This window comes from Chiroxiphia lanceolata, chromosome 6 (genome assembly GCF_009829145.1).
Source record: "Chiroxiphia lanceolata isolate bChiLan1 chromosome 6, bChiLan1.pri, whole genome shotgun sequence".
In the NCBI taxonomy this organism is placed as follows: domain Eukaryota; kingdom Metazoa; phylum Chordata; class Aves; order Passeriformes; family Pipridae; genus Chiroxiphia; species Chiroxiphia lanceolata.
The window spans coordinates 21,782,004-21,801,187 of record NC_045642.1 but is presented as its reverse complement, the minus strand read 5'-3'; the positions used below and the strand labels follow the sequence as shown (position 1 = coordinate 21,801,187).

The 19,184-nt window shown below is 35.0% G+C and overlaps 1 protein-coding gene across 7 annotated transcripts in view; it reads left to right on the top strand.

Annotated features, from left to right (window-relative positions):
• Positions 1–19,184, top strand: part of LRRC4C (leucine rich repeat containing 4C) — a 497,868-nt gene that overhangs the window by 369,137 nt on the left and 109,547 nt on the right. The window contains exon 1 of one of the 7 annotated variants that reach the window (XM_032690513.1): positions 13,866–13,877. The exons of the other annotated variants lie outside the window; for them this stretch is intronic. The gene's annotated coding sequence lies outside the window, so the exon portion shown is untranslated. Of the gene's footprint in view, positions 1–13,865; positions 13,878–19,184 lie in introns of those variants that run through there. 7 annotated transcript variants of the gene reach the window in all.

The following is a 19,184-nucleotide window of genomic DNA, read 5'->3' as shown; positions in this document are numbered from 1 at the left end:
ATTCCGACTGAATGCTGAATTGTGGAGGGAGTTCAGTGTTTCCTTAGAAAAATATAGTTAAGAATTCTTTTCTGTCTTGTCTGTGTTTTCTATCTAATGTAACTCTTTAAAATGTACATTTGTACATGTACTTTGAAGTGAACTATAAAGAAGGAAGTCTTGCAAATACCATAAGAATATATTTTCACACTGAATAATTGTTGCAGGAGCCTGAATTGTTAACATAATACATTCTATTCTTTCTCTGATCAGTTGGTCACTAAAAACTTAAAGTTCAGTGAAGTGAGTTGAAAGTATCTACTACTGCAGCATTAAATGTAGTAATGGGGGTAGGAGCATGTTTTCCCTTTTGTCTTCCCTCTCATGTTACAATCACTTATGCAACGGAAAACAATGAGACTTTTTATGTAAGCAGCACAAATCTAGTGATTAAAATATTTCACTTATTGATAGGGGTTCTCGCTGTATATTTTGATACTTATGGATCTTAGCAGCTGTTAAATTTCTAGTTTCCTTCATTGAAACTGCCCTACCTGTATCCTCTTTTTCCCCTCGAAGAAAAGCCCTAATGATAGAAGATAGTCTTAAATTCCATTGATATGATAAATTAATATTTATTCCTAGAAAGGTTAATACTTGGGAATATTTTTTTTTGAAAGTGATAGTTCAGAGACCACTAAGCAAATGCATCAGCAGACAACTACAAGCAATCCTTGCTAATAATTTTTCATCCCTCAGTGTATCTGCCACATAACTGATCATTTAATCTTTGAGAATTTAATTATTCATTAATAGAAACTTATTAATGGTTGTTATGTGACTTAGGAGCCTAAGTCTTATAATCATAAATTAATTACATAAGTAGAAACCAGAAACCCATTGGAAACCACCAATTAGTTTTAGGTCTGTAAGTGCCACTGACACTATGGAAAACAGAACTTAGGTTTATGAATAATTTAAGAACTTGAATATTTTTATGTTATGTTGTTGCTACAAAACAGGCACAGAATTTTCAGGTATCAGCTATTGAATATGGGATAAAGATGAATGTGTAAATATTTTTTTTAAAAAGCTTTATACACATGAAAAAAACAACCATTCTACTCAGTAAATTTTGGTCCAACAGGAGTAAACAGTTGAGTAAATTCCTCTGTTCTAATTGAAGATAGTTCATCACAAGAACCCTCTGATTAGAGGGCAGAGACCTCCAAGCCTCAAAAGCCTTACACAGTGTTGGGTATTTAGCGTTCCTAAAACGAGCATGTCCAATATGTCAGTTCTGAGTTCTGTTTACAAGTAAAGGAAGAGAATATACCAAAGAGGAGTAAACTGGTAAAGAAGCTCCTGCAAATGCCTGAACATGAATTCCTACCAGTTTTAATAATGATCTGATTAGTAGTGTGTTTTCTGGAAGCCTACACATTGCTCTTGTGATTTCCTCTGTTCTTGGATTTCTTGGTGGTAAAGTTTCAGATGTCACCAACATCAAACAGCAGGACTGAACATCTGCTACCCTCATAAACTTTCATTAGATGTCTTCCCTGAGGTCTCTGAGTGCAAGCCTGAGTATAGTCTTGGAGATGTAGTATATGGAAGCCTTTTCTAGGGCAGATGGCCAAATTAAAATTATTTATTTATATAGCAGAGGTATACTATTAAATCTACATAAATTAGTCCAATAATGTACATACTACAGAGGAAGGAGAAGAGAACTATGGTTTGATGTATAAAAATATGATACTGAGTTAGCTTAAAAAAAAATTTAAGTGGGAATATCTGAGCATGGTAAACTTTAATATTAGTGTGCTAAAATAAGTAGACATCTGCTATTTTTTGCATAAATGAGAGACTAATGTATTATACTGTCAACTCTGAATAGGCATCACAATATATAGTGAATATATATCTGAACACATACACAGAGTCTGTGTGTGAATTACAACATGTGGGCTACAGGTAATGATGGAGGAATTAAAAAAAACAACTGTATACGTTTCGATGTTTTGTTCCAGAGGGTTTTTGCTTTCAGAAGTGAATCTGTTTCCCTCAGTCATAAATATAACTGAAGTTTTATTGCACAGTTTTAAATCTTAATCAGAGTATTAAGCTAATATAGAGCCCATTATGAAAAATAAAAATGAAAATACCTTATAAGTAATATTCTTGACTAATTCTTGATACAAAAAGTATGTGGGGGGAGATTAAATAAATAGCTATGTATTTCTTTAATTATCTGCACACTGTTTTAATCCAAAAATAGGAATTACTATAACTTTAACCAAAATAATATTTTCAGAGAAGGTTTTACACAAGCAATCTGAAAAGTTGGATTTTTTTCCCCCTAGAACAAAAGATTAGATTTTGATCTTTTTTTAACATTTCAGAAATTCGTATCTATATAACAGATGAGCAGAGAGGATTGCCATTGATTTTTAAAATTTAAATCAATTTATTTTGAAATGGAATAAATATCAGTGCATTCAATGTGGTATTTTTCACCCTTACTATGAAGCTTGTCTAGTAAGAAGAAAGGTGAGGGAGGGCAGGGAGGCCCTCAATGAAAGGCTGCTGAAGGATCCTATTCTGTCTGCATTGAGGATGACAGTATCTCAAATGAATAAATTCAGGTAGTTCAAGAATTTGAATCTATTTGAAATTAATCCAGTTTTGATCTGCAAATGTCACAGATTTCGTTGTTTGTCTGACTTGATCTGAACAAAACTGTGCTTGGAACAAGACAAAGCATAGCATACAAATATTCCAGAACTTCTTAGTCCATGCTTCTTTAGCTAATTAATCAAATACTGTCTTTTGCAGAGCATATAAATGAAGTCCTCAGACTCTGTTTCACAAAGTACTTTCCCTGACTAAAACTCCACATGAAACTGTTTAATGTTCGTAGATAACAGTCACACTGCTCAGAGAGAAACTTTCCAGTGCTTATGCAAAAAATCCTCCCACTCCAAAGTGGTTTACTGTGTCATTTCAGAAATCTGTCTCTAGTCTATGTATTTTAATGTCAATAGAATATGCTTCTGTTTTTTATCCCTTAACATTTTGGCAAATGTGAAAGTGATCAATTGACCATCTGATCGGCTCAGTCAAGTTGCGTGTCAGACTTCTCAAGTTGCTGACTCCATCTGGTATGAAGTCAGGAAAACTGACTGAAAACAAGTTCTAAATTTATTTTTTGACTCCTTAACCTTTTCAGTGAGTTCCACCCATGAATTCAAACTGGCATAAGAAAGGCCAGGTAATTACTTTGTGATAAGAAGAGCAGCACTGAAGGATTTGCCTGGGGCTCAGAACACTGATGGCTGGATAAAACTCAGCAAAGTCCATGGCCCCAAAAGACTGCTGAGGCTGGATCTGCTGTAGGCTAATATGCTTAGAGGAAAGGTCAGGCAGTTGTGGAAGCCTGAACAGCAGACTGTCTCTCAGCTCTGTGGCTGGCAGTGTTCAGGAGCTGAGTGGGTAGTGCAAAGGGATTGATTTAAATGAGTTGACTGATTCCTCTTTTCTTTAGGCCTGTATTCCCTCGACATGTGAGCAGGTGTCTGTACTGTCACTACAAACAAATGTGAACCTCCTGCATAATTGCATTGGGAATATGAGAGGTCTCCGGCCTTGGGTCTAAAACTTTGCTGCCATCCTTCTTTCATGCATTTATGTTAGAATGAGTGTTCACAGCAGAAAGAAATTATTTCTTCTTTTCTGGATGCCAGCATATTTCTAGGGAAAATATTATTCTTGATTACATCCTATTACATATGAGCCTCCCACCTTGATATAAGTGGCTGATTGTTTCTATTGGTAACCACTGAAACAAAAGGGGAGCTTTTTATCTTTGATTTATGACAGAAATCAGAATAACACTCGGGAAGAACATAGTAGTGGTTTCACTTTCAGTAATTCTCATCTCTGCCTCGTTTCATCTGAGTGCAATTAGGAACACAGCCAGGTGCCTTCAGCACAGACACAGCCTGCAGTAGTTGTTTCCACAAGTAGTGATTACGCACAAAATGATGGAGGACTGCCTACATTCCTCTTGAACTTGTTGTTGATACAGTAACTTTTGTTTCCTTGAACATCCTGCTTCTAAGATTGTGTAAGAAGGATAGACTAATTAGAAAGACTGCAAAAATTCAGTTATCTTTTAAAACTTCTCTCTACTTAATAACCTTCCTTTGTTACTAGTGTGGGGTTTTTTTCCAAGAGATATAATAGAATTGACTTAAAACTAATGCAAGATGTTCACATTTTTCACCTGGGAATAAATTTGTCTTCTATATAAAATGAATCTATTGACTAGGATGCTCTCATAGTTTGAAATTACATATTCTTAATCCTCTTAATCATGTTTTTAAATATGAATTGTGCAGCTAGCCATTACAGAAAAATAGTTAGAGGATGTTTGTCTGTTGTCAGGGAAATTCTATAAAATTTTCGGTATGCTATTTGAATATGACAGTTGGTAAGAATTTTCTATCATAACCTTATTAAATTCAATTGCAATCATGAAAGTATTTTTCCTGAAAGAAAGATGAAAAGAGAAAGGGATTTCTATACTACTATTTTCCCTTTCAATATTCTCTGTTTTCAGTTTTGCATCTTTTGTTCTTGTCAATGTCCTCTTTATATGAATCATAGGAGATATTTTAGAACCTGTTGGACTGAAAAACTACAAACTAAAGAAAACTTCCATTTCTACTGAAATAACTGAGTCAGAAGGAATTCCTTTCAGGGGGTGAGTTGTGACCCAACCTGTCACTGCCTTTTTTTGGGAATCATCTAAATAGCAAGGACTTCTCAAAAGCACTTGGAAATCATGACATTGAGATCACAACCTGTTCTGATGTAAACTGCTAAACCTTCAACATCAGATAGTAATTTAACTTCCATCCTGATTGATGGTTATAAATGTAACTGGGAAAACACCTTCAAATCGGTTAAGCAAATGAATGTTTATATTATTTACATCTAATGGTTAGTCCCACTCTGCCTTTGTTTCTTGATTAGGTTTTGAGGGATAAAATGTTTATGATAGTTTGTTATTTCTTTGCCTTTAATTAAAAACTGAATTATAACTTCTGTTGCCAATTAATAGTTTCAGTATCAAAAATATGAAAACGATTTAGCTCAGTGTAAAGATTTGACATTCACGTAAATTTCAAACCTTTATTCTCATTGCCTTGCCCTGACTCAGAAAACTCGTAATTAAGTAGCATTATTAGATAGGTTTTAGTTGTATATTCATGGGAAATCTCACTGCCCAAGTGGAGCATATGACTTCTCCATTCTCTTTCAAGCTACTATAGTGTATATATATATATATATATATGTAAAAAAACTCAGACTTAGAAGGAAAAGTGTGTCTTGTGTAAAATATGAACACATCCAGAGGTGCTCTGTCAACAGAATTGTAATCAAAAACAGCTGTGGGCATTGCTTTACTTCTGTTGTCACCTCCAGGTTAGTGTATGGAGGCCGTTAGTAAACTTTTCTGTGTGCAGGTACTTGTAGGCTCTGGTGTTCAAGCATACGCAGAAGAGGTTTATAAAAGCACTCTGGTGCCTTGAAATGACTTCTTCTCGGAATGAGTGTCTGTGGCAGTGCTAAATGTTTCCTAACAGAGCAGTGCCATAGGCACTTTTAGTAGAATTTAGAAGCTGATAGAAAGAGGCAAACTGTATGCTGAAATCCTGCTGTCCATCTGCAGCACAAGTCTAGCAGACAGGAACAGCAAAATCTTCTGACAGTAAACCCCGTAAGAGGTCTCCAGAGGGACTGCTTCTAGGAGTTGAACCATAACCTTTTTCTCTGTGGGCGTCTCAGTCTTTGTGTCGCTGCAAAAAAAAATGCTAGCCAGTGCTCTAAACTTGATGTTGCCTATGACACTGGCATCTTTACCCTTGAGAGGTAAGATAAACATGCTAATCTATTTCATATAGATGATAAAGAATGCTGTCTTCTTGCTGGTATAGATATAACCCAGGGTTTGCTATACTGTTACCACTATAGGAATGCATATAATGCACCCCCATCTCTCAAAACACAATTGTTTCCCTGCCAATCTGTATTGTAACTTGCCTGGGAGAAAAGCACTAGTGGTGCTGTGATCCTAAGGGGGAAAATGAGTGCTGTCCTATTTGATGCAGGTGGCTTAAGAAAATAATAGAATAATGTATAGGTCTCTGTCTGCAGGCAGTTTTCAGTTCCCTGAAATTTTGTTAAAGGTATTGGGCATGTTCTTCCAGGAATAATTTTTGTGGATTTGCTGTTGATTAAATTCTGCACAGCTGAACAAAATAATCGGCAGTATTTACCAGATGCTAGAGGTGAGATTTTTCAAATTCAGACTTTTGAAATTTTGAAAATATAGCTGGCTGAAATTTTCTGCACCTGAAAACGAAGAAGGATGTATTTTTACAGGCTGCACTGTTGAGTACAAAATGAAATATTTTGATGAAGGAAATCAGGATATTATTCATGTCACTTATCCATAGAGGAGATGCATCTAGAAAGTTACTTTGCAATGAAAAATAAAATATTTTTATGTTATCTGCAAAGTTTATGTAACAACATCTGAGAAATAATTTCTCTGTTCATATCCTGAAGCCACTGCCCCTGGAAATCTAGAGGGACCCTTCTCTCTGAGGTATTATTATTCATTAGAATTCATAAAAATAGAATGTTTTACATTAAATGTTATAATTTTGACAAGTTTATTAACACTGGTAATAGTTTGGGCCATCTTTGTGTTGCTGCTTGAATCAAGCCAGTCTATGAGAATAGAAGAATCAGTTTCTACACTTAGAATACTTTACAGTAAAATTGTAAATCTTTGTTCTTGGCTCATTGAGAGAGCTCTCAAGATTTTCAGAACAAGAAGTAATGAATCTTCCTAAGCACAGAAGACTACTTACCTGACTACACTGGTATAACTTTGAATAATTGGAAGTAGAATAGCTGGATATTAGAATAACCCATATAGTATAAATGTCCATGTACCAGTTGGTATTTACTTCTGCTTTAAGCCACACACTACTCAATTAAAATTTTTTTAACCATACATTCTGCTGTTTTGATTATAAGGGTTGGGAACATTTGCAGTCTCTTCTGTTCTCTTCAAAGTCGGTAACTTTATCAACTCTACCTATGCCAAATACTGCTCTGTGGCATCTGGCTGTTAAGCTGTTTAATCTCCCTGGGACAATCTTGGTTTAAATCCATGACTAACAGTCATATAAAGATATGCCCAAGACAGATGCCTTTCAACTTTTGTAACATTTGATATTGGTGTGTATAATAAAGGCAGTCTACTTCACAGACCTTTCCTACTAATTTTTTTTTCCCCCCGAAACTCATCTGGAAACAAGGTAGTGGTTTAAATACGTAAAATATTTAGTTGTCTTTCTGAGCTAGGAGAGTTAGAAGACATTACTTATTTCTGTGTTTCATCTTGAGATCTTCAAGACACAAGATTTAAGGCATCATTTTTTTCACATTTGAGTCTTGCTGCTTCAACACTTGTAGTTGTGGAGACCAAAATTATACATGTGTCTTGAAAAGATATTTCAAAACAGTAATAAAAAGCTAGTATATATACATGTACTTGGCTAAATCCAGTGAATAGATTTCTAACAAGAAACTATATGAACATTAGAAAAAAAAATAGGCACTATCTAGTATTATTGTTAGCTTTCTAATGATAGTTCTTAGAAAAAAAGTTGAATCAGAAACATTTACCTTGTTTCTAGATTCAAATATTTCCCTTTTTCTTTTTAGAATAATTATTGTTTTCCTACTTATGTTCCAAAAGGGCTCCTACCTCATTGAAAATAACCTTACTATTTGTATGGGAATGACAGAAAAATTCATCTATTTTACGCTTAAAGCAATTATAGATCTTAATTGATGTGCTAATGAATACTTTTTTATATATATAAGAAATGGAGGTTTGCTTAAAAATTTTTTAATTTTAATTATAACAATTATTTAATTTGAAAATTTAAATTTCATATTTATTTTTTGACATCAGTAATTTTTTTTTTTAATATGTTGATCTCTATTTCTAAATGTGTCCCCCAGGGCTCAGTTTTGGGGCCACTCCTGCTTAATGTCTTCTTGATGATCTGGGTGTGGAGGTTGAGTGCACCCTCAGTAAATTTGCAGATGACACAAAGTTTGGTGGGAGTGTTGATCTGCTTGAGGGTAGGAAGCCTCTACAGAGGCATCTGGACTAAGGACAACTGTGTGAGGTTCAGTAAGGCAAAGTGCCAGATCCTACACCTGTGTCACAACAATCCCAGGCAGTGCTACAGGCTGGCAGAGGAGCAGCTTGAGAGCTGTTCAGTGGAAAGGGACTTTGGGGTGCTGACTGACCAGCAGTGTGCTCAAGTGGCCAAGAAGCCAATGGCATCTTGGCCTGTACCTAGAATAATGTGGCCAACAGGACTAGGGGAATGATTGTCCCCCTGTACTTGGCATTAGTGAGGCTGCACCTTGAGTACTGTGTTAAGTTCTGTGCTCCTCACTTTAAAAATGACACTGAGCTGCTGGAGCATGTCCAGCAAAGAGTGGCAAGATGTGAAAGGTCTAGAAAAAATATACCTTAAGAGGAATGACTGTGGAAGCTGGGTTTGTTTAGTCTCAAGAAGAAGAGGCTTGGGGGGACCTCATTGCTCTCCAGAACTACATGAAAGGAGGTTGTAGCGAGGTGGGGATCAGTCTACTGTGCCTGCAGTGAGAAGACTAGAGGAAATGGACTTAAGCTGAGACAGGGGAGGTTCAGAGTAGGTATTAGAAAAAGATTTTTCACTGTTAGGGTGGCCAAGCAATGGAATAGGTTGTCTAGGGTGGTAGTGGAGTCACTCTCTCTGCAGGTGTTTGAGGCATCTGAACCTAGCACTGGGTGATATGATGTAGAGGTTTAGGGGTTATAGGAGTAGTGCTGGGTGAGCAGTTGGACTTGATGATCTTAAGGGCCTCTTCTAATCTTGATGATTCAATGATTCTAAAACTATATAGCTTTTAGTTTTTTTCCGTTGAATAGTTCTCTGCCTTTTTTTTTCCTGTCCCTCAAAGGAAAAGCTTTGCTAAAGCATTTCTTTTGCAAAATTGATTTTCAGTTTTTGAAAAAAAAAATCAAAACAGACTTTTTTTCTTTTAAGATATTGAACTCCCTTTTTTTCCCTTATAGAGGAAACCTCTTTCCTACAAATGTGAACAAATATCCATTGAATAAACAAATAATTTAGACATCAGTAGCTATGTGATACAAACAAGGAAAGATAAGTTCAGAAACATAATTATTATATCTGGAACCTCAGAGTTAGTTCTTTGCAACAGCTTTGCAGATCTACCTGTAGACTACCATGTCTGTCTTTAATGTATTTTTGACAGTGCTCCCGTATACACAAATCAATAGCAAGTAAGTACCAAGGGGTGCAACAATAAAGCAATATAGAACACTGGGACATTTGAAATATATGTGGGTTTAGATTAAATTAAACAATGATGTATGATTCCAATACATTCTATTACTTATATGCTAAAGATCTGAATTCTTTTAGTACTTCTGTACTCACCTATTATACATAAGATGCATAGACTTACGTCTCTTGAAGATGTAATAGTCAAAGCCAAATTCTAATGGCTGTAAATATCAACCATTACATTCTATCTGTTTCATTTTGTAAAAAATGGTGTAATGGAAAAAAAAAAAAGGTGGCGTAGCCTAGTACAAATTTTTGGTGGTATATAACTACCCAAAATGGCAATGTGACCATAGAACAAACATTAACACTTTTTCTTGTAAAAGGAACTGCAGTTTCATAAGCAACTTTTTATTAGTAAGCACTTTGAATACTGGAATACAGATCAAGCAAGCACTTAAAAGACAACCTGCTTATTACCCTCTCATTACAACACACTGTGTAATATTCATGACTTCAAAAATTATTTGGGTTTTGTATCATTCCATTTCAGGGTGGGGGGATGTGGACAATGATACACAGAAAGGGTTTCTGTTGTACCAAAAAATTTTGAACAGAATCTTCACCTGGGAGCTGCTCAGACCACATAATATATTGCTGATGAATGATAATCACAGCTGTTAATTTTTTGTGAACATTAATCTTCCATTTATATAAATTAAGAACATTTTTAAAAAACACAAATATTCTTCATATTTCCATTTTTCCTATTAGCCATTTCATATTTCAGTTGTTTGTTTTCATCATGTCATTGCTGCTTCATGTGTCTACTCAACATTACCATAGTATCCTCTTACAATGAGCAAAGAAAAGAGTAAAGGTGCAGGAGAGGAATGGACAAAGAACTCTTACACACCGACAGGTTTTCTTTGGTTATTTGGTGCTTCTTCTAAAAAAAGTTGTGTGTTCTACTGAGAGCTTTAGAGAAAACAAGACATTTCAATAATCTTGTAAAATATTGTTACTCAGTTCTCAGTCTTATTCAATATTTTTTAATATTTTATATACACTAACAGGGAGATATGTATTTTTTTACAGTCATTTGAAGCGAAATTATCTCAAAATAATTGTTATATCCATTGTTTTTTATCATATTAGGCATCATATTTATTGAGTATGATGTAAACATTTTTAATTCACTGAATGCCAGTTAAAACTAAAGCAGTTTTTCTTTTTTTTCTCTTTTCATGTATCTCTATGATCTTTTTGTTGGTTTATCTACTCTTATATTTCTTGTCAGTCACAATAGATGTTACAGATTTGTGCTGTGGGTTTCAGTAGAAGTCTTACAAGGCTTATGCTAATGCTGCCTAGACTGTTTCTATTTAAATTGTGAGAATGTGACCTACTTTCATCTCTGTCACTGCATCTGCAGATTCTCCTATTCATGTCATATTAATTCATCCAAGTTTAATGATTGTCCTGCCTCATTAGCTGGGCTTACAGGACACATATGGGAGACCTCAACCAGGTCAAAACTCATTTTTCAGTCATACCAAGAAAGCTGTCACCATGTTTATCATGCCCTTTGTGACCCAATGATCTCAAGTAAATATTTCTACTAGTTATTATTAATGGTTGCTGAGATACATTTCACAAAGTTTAACAAAATCACTTTGTGATGGTTTATCTGTACTTTAACGATGTGGCTAATATTCATTCTTATGCCTGCAGATGCAGCAGCAAGAATTGAATTTTAATACTGACTCATTTTTTCCTTGAGTACTGAATAGAAAAAAATATCTTTCACTTTCAATTTATGTCTTGATGCTACATTTCATTACAGCTTTTGCCAAAGTTTGATACTTTTTGCTCCTTTGTAAATGTAGAAATTTCATGAGTCTCTTTCACTGGTATTTGCTGTTTTTCCTACCATCCATTAGCTAATTAGTAGAATAGAAACCATGTAAACATATTTTACTAAAGAGAACTGGAGTGGGCATAAGATATTTCACATAGCTGTCCTTGAAAGCAACTGGATTTGTCAACTCAGTATTTAGATTCTCTGGAATATCTCAGCAGTTTCATAGGGAAATTGCCTCAAAATCTTTTTAAAACAATGCAGCTTCATTTCTCCTATTATTTTCATAAGCAATACTGCTTTAATTATTAATGTCAGCATGGCATGGAATATAATATTTCTTAATTATAGAAAAAATAAAACAGTCTCAAGTTACCCAGTTCATAACAGTTTTATGAACAACTGCTTATTTGATCTTTCTGACCCCAGACTTATCAGTTCTTATTTTGTCTACTTAATGGTGGTTTGCAAGGGGTTAAAGAGTGTAATTATTGCATGTTAAGATGGTAAATTTGGCTTTCTGACTTAGTTGTTGAAATGCTGCGTGCTGAGTGGAGATTATGGTTCCATAGCATTTAGCTGGCTTTTATTCATGGTTATTCTTGCCACCCTACAGTGCAGTTGAAATACAATACTTCTGATAAACAGCAATGTACATGCAAGATCAGAAAAATGTCCTGGAAGTTAGGTGCTTGAGACATGACTGACGCAGACCTTCAGAAACCTGATTGTGAAAGACATAAATACTTCTTGCCTATTAAGATGTTGTAGGTGTAATAAGTATTAGACTATAATTAATTGATATACACATGATTCCGACAGAGGAATTATTCCACATATGGTTTGCTAGTAACTTATCAATAGGAAGTCTTCTTTATCTTAGCAGCTGAAGTAGTCCACTGTACAAAAATTTACCCAAGAACTATAGACTATTTAAATCCTCAGGTAGAATTTAAGTGATTTTTAAATGGTTTCTAGGCCTTCTGGTGGGTTTCTATGTGGCTGCATATTGTACTGAAGGGATGAATGAGGATCTTTGATAGTAGAAGTATTATGTGGCTACTGAAATACAAGCTGTATTCAGCACACAGCTGGCTTCAGCACATGGCAGACAGTTGTCTTCACTGCTTTGGTGTTGAAATTAAAGAAAAAGCACATTATCCTAAAACGACAGAATTAGTAAATTCTCATACAAATTTTTTTAGAACTTGAGAATCTCAGTGGTTTTCACTAAGATTATTAATTATCCTCCTAAGGAGATAATTTTTTTGTTTGGGTTTTTTGTTGTTGTGGTGTTTGGGTTTTTGGGGAGGGGTGTTTGTTTGTTTTTTGTGCATTTGTTGGTTTGTTTTGTGGGTTGGTTTATTTGGGTTTTTTTTTGTTGTGGTTTGTTTGTTTGTTTGTTTTTTGTAAGACACGGTACTGTGCTTAATACAGAAGCTTCAAATGAGAAAAATTAATGGAAACCAAACAATGAAAAGCTAGATTGGAAATCATAATGTTAAGCATAGACAGAACCATCTGAATAGCAAAATAATAACTGTGTTATTAGAATGATTTGAGAGTTACTTAACACTGAACCTGACAAAGCATTGCAGAATATGAGGTAGAAAATAATCCAGAAGTACTTGAGGATATGGACAAAACATTTATAAACTGATTGACATTTTCAAAAGGAGTTTCTAAACATGTACATGGCAATATTAGCAAAACAATTTTTTTATGAATAAGTTATCTTTTAAGGGCAGATTGTGAATCTGTTAATAATTAGGATTTTGAGGTTATTGAAAATCTTTACATTTTAACCTTTGAGTTTGTGTAAAGCTTTCTTTTTGAAAGACACAAAGCATGAATGCATGTATGTTTTATGATCGTCCAGCTAATCCATTTAAATACAAAATCAAAAAGCAAAAGTATACTAGGGTCAAATTAAAATAAAATTTTCTCTTTTTTTCTTCCTACTAAAACCATTTTTGAAAAAATAATTTCAGACCAAAAGCCACGGGTTTTTTTGATCTCATATGCAATGTTATATTTTGCTCTGGATTTCTGAGGTTTTTAATGTCTTTTTTAATTGGTTTCAAAATACAAACCTATTCTTAGTTTTGAAATGGTGAATAGACTGGTTTGTGCTAGTTTTCTCATTTGAAAATACTGATAATATATTTCTACTATTTACAGCCTCTCTTCAGAGTCTCAGAATATAAAACAGCAGTGATTTTCCCCTGGATTGCAAGAATGACTTGTTTTCCTCAAACAGCAACTGTAATAAAATAAATTAAACAGGTGGCTTAAAGTAATGATGGTGATTTTCAAGAGACAGAGAAACTGTTTACGCTTATTTGGGAGCAAGTTCATGAGACTTCAGTACAAGAATATCACAAAAACTCTCTGAGCTAAATATTCTGAAATTTTTGCTAAGGGAAATGAATTGATTTTTCCCCTTGGTACTTAGTTCATACAGATCATTAGAACATGGCAAATCCAACATATAGATGTGTGCAAATTCTCCAATTCTAGTGGCAAGGTGACTGTTTCTAAATTCAAAGACAGGTTACTTTTTTACACAGAGGAAAACAGTTTCATTTGAGTGGCAGCCGAAGTTCATAGTAATATACTGGATTAATTGTCTTGCTTTATTTAGCAATGAACTGTTCTTTCCAAGACAATGAAGGCACCAAGTATGGTTTAGGACAGCTGGATCTTAACCTTTTTTTGTTTGTGAGTCAAAACAGGAGAGGGAAGTGCGATCATGAAAGGTTTATCTCTGCTCCTTTTTACAGCACCTTGAGCTCATGTTATACAAATTCATGTAACTTTCATGTCTTTGAAATATTTTCATTTCCCATTAGGAAATTCTGGGGAACCTAGGAAGAAAGGAAATATTTTTCCCTGCCTTGCCATCTTGTTACTGAGATAGCTACCACAGCTGTTATATGCCATGCTTCCTATTTTGATATAAATTTCAGACTTTCTCATATAGTAAACTGCAACAGAATCTGACACACACTAAAGATTTTTAGTAAAGTGCAAATTTCCTGGGCTTGATCCCACAAGTAAAATTGTGCTGCCTGTACAGCTGCAAAGAATCACACAATCACAGAATGAGTAAAGTTGGAAGGGATCACTGGAGGTCATCTCGTCCAAATTCCCTGCTCAGAGAGCCTGCATTTGTCTTTGTTGAGTTTCAGAAGGTCCCTCTCTGCCCATCTCTCCAACCTGTCAAGGTCCTTCTAAATGGCAGCACAGCTCTCTGGGTTATCAGTCACTCCTCCCAGCTTTGTGTTGTCAGTACACTTGCTGAGGAGGCATCTGCCCCTTCATCCAAGTCATTAATGGATAAGTAAAACAAGACTGGTCCCAGTATTGAACCTTGGGGACACCCCTAGTGACAAACTAGACCCTGTGTCACTGATCAAAACGCTCTGAGCTATACCATTTAACCAATTCCCAATCCACCTTGCCATCCACTCATCCAGCCTACGCTTCTTGAGCTCGCCTATGAGGATACCACGGGAAACAATGTTGAAAACGTTGCTGAAGTACAGGTAGGAAATATCCACTGCTTTCCCCTCATCTATCCAGCCAGTTGTCTCATCCCAGAAGGCTATCAGGTTGGTTAATCATGATTTCTCTTTGGTGAATGCATGCTGACTACTCCTGATCACCTTCTTCTCTTCCACATGTTTTTTTCCAGAAATAGGTGGGACTTTACTTAAATGTTTCAGGGGAAGTATATACATCCCAGGGATGGCAAAAATTCAGCTCATAAAGTTTTACAACTTTCATTTGTCAGTTGCAGATTCTTACATCTGGTAGAAAGGTTAGTCTTTGTGGAAGATTACTAGGCATGGAACTGTGGTCTTCAAAAGGTTCGTTTCATACTAACAGAATGACTGAAGTTTATTTTAATACACTGTGACTGAGACTCCGTTGCAAAGTATCTGTATGGCTCAACATTGTTAATCAAATAGTTTTCTCTTGTACTTTTCTAGTAACTTGAGAATTATTCAAGGATGAATTGATTTGGATGTATCAGGATTTAAGATAAGGCTGGAAAATGTAGGAAATGCAGGCATAAAATGTGTGCTTTGTAATTTCAGGTCACACAAATACAAATGTTTGGAAAAGTCTGTGTGCAATCACTTTCTCCTGTAAAGTGACAGTACATAGCAACAGATTTCAGTGTCATTAGAGTGGTTATGGAGGGCAAGGAGGAAATCAAGGGCTGACTTATTTTTTGCTGAGTTTACCTGGAATGGGGGACTTACAAGTTCATTTATTTCTGTTAGGTGATTTGAACATTTTGGGATTGGAATTACAATCAAGATTGCAGTTTGAAAAAGTTTGTGGTTACCTATTCTTAAAGCTAGAAAGTTTTTTCCTCCACTCTTCCACTTTTCTTCTGTTGCTGTGAACTAAGCTCAATTTTTGCTTTAACTCATGCAGGTGCCAGTTTATGCATACAAGTTAGTCTTGCTTATTTTGTCCTACTGGCTGTGTTCTGGGGTAGGTACAGGACTGTAGACTTATGATTTTTTATTTTCTTTTCTGTTAGGAGTAATTAGAAATCAGTCTTGCTATTTTTAAGGCTTCGGGTGAAATTTTTATTATCATTAATGCATATTTTAGGAGTTGATGACAACACATCCTAACTCTTGAAATAACCCATTTAGTATAAATCATGTGCAACCCAGTAGATATAAGCTAAAACAGTGGTCTGCAATTTCACAGCTAGCCTTTCACAGCTCTGTGGTCATGTCTTATATACATGGGAAAAAATGGCATATGGAGCCAGAACTGTATTCTGCTGCATTTTCTGTCAGTCTCACCTTTACTGAAACCTATACAGAGTAAGTTTCTTGATGAAACAGCATTAAATGAAAGATCCTTTAGGAGGTCTTTACAACACATAATTGTTTTTATAAACAGGTAATAGGAAAGAAAACCATTTGGTCTCCTTTTATTCTATTTTTTTAATCAGTTGGTTTTGTTTCAGATTCCTGCATGCTATGATAGTGCTGGCAGGCAGCATAGGAGACTGAGTGAGACATCTCTATTGCTTGTCTGAACTTTGGCACAATAATGACAGTTGTCAGGAAATACTTCAATTTATATGCTGATCCCTAATAGATTTTTCATGTCTTCTGATAATTTAGTTTTCTCTTTCCTCATATGATACCTGTTAAATTCTATCAGTATCTCCAAGTTATTTTCTCTAGGTTAATATTTTAGAGCTATATTTACACAGAAAATTATTTTTATTCTGCTTGTAAAGAGCAGACAAAGTCAGTGTAAGCATACACACATGTATGTATGCATAAAACAAATACAGCTGACAGTCATTTTCTATAAGTGAACAAATAATCATAGAATTGTAGAATATTCTGAGTTGGAAGGGACCCCCAAGGATCATCAAAGTCCAACTCCTGGCCCTGCAATTCAGCTTTTCTTATAAAAGTACTCTGACAAAGTCATTGTGTGTACTTGCTTGAGCAAGTACAGTAGGAACTGGTTGGTAATCTTTAGAAATATCTGAGAATGAATCTTTAGTAGCCATTTGGCCTCCCACTTCAATAGACTTGCACCATGTTTGATCACAGACTATCTTATACTTTCTCAGTTTTTTCAAGTATCATTTAAAAGCAGAATTTTTTATAACCTCAGTAATTCTGTCATAATCTATTCATAATCTAAAATTACCTATGATTAAATATTGTATTTTGTATAATTTTATTTGGATTAATATTTTACTTTCTGTAATCTTAAATATCAGTATATTAGAAAAATCTTTACATCATTTTAATCAAGATTTTAAAAAACTTGCTGAATGTTGTCATTCATGAAAATTCTTTTTAGCCTGACTTCTAATAATTCAGAAACATATATCCTATCTAATAACAGCATAAATTTATATAGGCTAAATTAGGATGGTTTTGTCTGGAATAATTCAGTGTAATCTGAAATGGAAAACACAGCTGCTTCTGACACATTCAGGTAATAGTTATACTGTAACAGTTATATTTATGTATATTTAAAAGACTGGAATTTGAGCTAAACATTTCTTTGTTGGATAATTTCATCCCTTCTAGCTTGGTTTTCAATAGTGCATATATCCAGGGTGCCAGGGCATCACATGGAACAGCAGGATGTCATTAAAACTCACAGAACAAAACTAGATCTCTCACAGTGCCCAGCTGATAATTTTGCACAATTGTCATAAATTCTGTAGCTAATCTTGCTGAGATACTGGAGATACAGATGTTCTCTGTTCATTCTTAATTCCTTGATCCCACCTTTTCTGGTTTTAGAGGTGCCTTTTCAGTATTTTCATTCTACATTTAAAAGTCTATTTTGTTCCTCAGGAAACATTTCTAGTGCATAGACTGGCATAGCTGATGCTGTTTATTCCTCTGACATCATGTAGCAGGCTGCCATTCGATTGACATTGGTTACCATCATTGCAATGGCGAGTTCAGCTCTCAGGGCAGCAAAGGCAGCATTCCTAAGCCATTTCTCTCTCCCGGTACCTCCCAGCTTTCACATTAATAATAGGGGAAGAAAACCCCAAAACTCTGGGGTGGTAAAAAATCAGATAAGGTTGTCAAGGCTCTTGCGGGTGTTGTAGGTGTTGTAAGTCTCTACTGGATGTGCCCTGAGATATCTGCTCTGATCAGATCTATTTTGAGCAGGAGATTAGACTGGATGCCCCCTTCCCTTCCCAAATTATGACTCCATAATTTAATTTTTCCCTTGTAAATATTAACCAAAACCCACTAAAAACCAAACCCCAACAAAACGCAAAATGAGAATCTTTAGAGAGAGCATCACATACTGCAATAGTATATTTTCTCTCTCCTTTATTTGTTTTCAACTTACTTGTTTGTTCCATAAAAAGCATAAAGATTTTTTTATACCAAGTTTTCTAGAAGTCATTGGATAACAATTCTGAATGTCATGAAAAATTAATCATACATGGTGCAGTGCTTATTGAAAGACATTGACTTTTTAATGAAGATATGAATATATAAATCCTTTCTTGTTTTCAGTTTGATATTCATCCTGACCTTCCCATATCATGTTTCCCATCAACCATGTTGTCTTAAATTGCTAGCTTACTGTTGTGCTCAAATTGTTCAGTGAGTTAAGAAATGGTCACATTATGGGAACATGTTTTGTACTGCTTAGACCATTAAATTCCCGATCAAGTTAGACAGTTTTGTTCAGGTCCTTTGATATCAGTATCTTTTGAATAATCATAAAAAATTATGATGATACTTATATGGTTGCATTTTGCCTACTAAAATTTTAAAAGAAATGGAACAAGAAACCAAATTCTCGTTCTTAATGTGAAAATTCTGTGTGGTACTACTGTGAATCATTTACCAGAATGAGGCTGGTACATTTTGTTGGTCTGTAAGATGGTTCCTATGCAACAATTTTAGACCCACTGATGAAAAGACTTGCATCAATACAACCTAATATGTGGGTGTTTTGCTAATTTAAAGGTAATAAGTTTATAGGATCTTTTATATATATTGTAATATTACTAATAAATTCATATTCTTGATGGAGGAGCATATCATTAGTTCCTCTTAGCAGTTTCCTAGGAAATGCTCTGCACCTCAATCATAATTGCTCAAACTCTTGGTCTAACAAGGAATATTACAGTGTGATTTGTATCTTATTATCCAATGTACTCTAAAAGAAACCTATTAGCATGAGTGAAGTATAGATAAGATTTGAAAGTGCTGATACCAGCTGCTGGAAGGTCTCATGCAGGGCTGGTTGTAATGGTACTACAGTAATGCTTTCTGACCTGCTAAGCATGTTTGAGAATTTTTTCTCTGAATTGCTGCTAAAGTTTGACCTCAAGTTTTTTATTC